The sequence below is a fragment of the Brassica oleracea genome, chromosome C4 (genome assembly GCF_000695525.1).
Source record: "Brassica oleracea var. oleracea cultivar TO1000 chromosome C4, BOL, whole genome shotgun sequence".
In the NCBI taxonomy this organism is placed as follows: Eukaryota; Viridiplantae; Streptophyta; class Magnoliopsida; order Brassicales; family Brassicaceae; genus Brassica; species Brassica oleracea.
Window position 1 is genome coordinate 42,384,744 of NC_027751.1, and position 965 is coordinate 42,385,708.

Here is a 965-nt window from a genome sequence, read left to right on the forward strand (position 1 = left end):
ATAGCTTGTTACACAAGGTACTCACAGAAATCAAAGGAACAGATTATAAGGAGATAAACTCCTATGTGGTGGTTGCTGCTACAGAATTTTCGAAATTGACCATGGTCTGGTCATAAGAAAGAAATTGGATACAAATGATGTAGTAAACAGCATATGGATCACTGGATAAATTGAAAGAACAGCTTTGTTCCTAAGCTGATTCATGGACTGAAAAGCAGCTGAATATAGTATGTAAAATAAAGTGATCACACATGATCTTGGAGTTGTATAAAAGACAATCCAATACAGTCCATATATTTGAAATTCCTTGTGATTATACTAAACCTAAAAGAGGCATAGAATAGATCTATATGGGTGTCCGGCTAAAAACGTCCGGCCCATCGGCTAAAAGGCGTCCGGCCCTTATCTCTTGATCACGGACTAGTAGTACAAAAGATCAACCATCAGGTTACAATCCGACACATAGCAGAACGGTCTGCTGCCGTATAAACTCCACAAGGCTTTGTTGTGAGATTAAGAGGAGATATCTAATCTGTCGGATACCAAAGTATTGTAGTCCATAAAGCCCGTTGAAGTCCATGACCTAATATATATTTCAGTGTGTGATATAATCCACAGCAACAGAGGTCATGAGACACCATCAAGAGATGGATAAAGGACTACAATGTCCGAGAAAGATATGGTACTGCCTAAAACTAGAAATATCGATGTCCACATGTGAGATACATGAGAGTGTTCGGCCACAGAGCCATAATGAGAGATTATAAAACTCACAGCAATGATCATTGATCTTGAACACTCATAAGACAAATAGTAGACATGTATAGACGAGTTCTATGACCCGGACATGGATCGGCCAGATTGAAACATGGTCGAATGGTAACCATAAATTTCCGAAGTAAAGAGTTAAGAGTAGACGATCACGTCTAGACTATGGACATATGCAAACACGATTTGCAAAGACC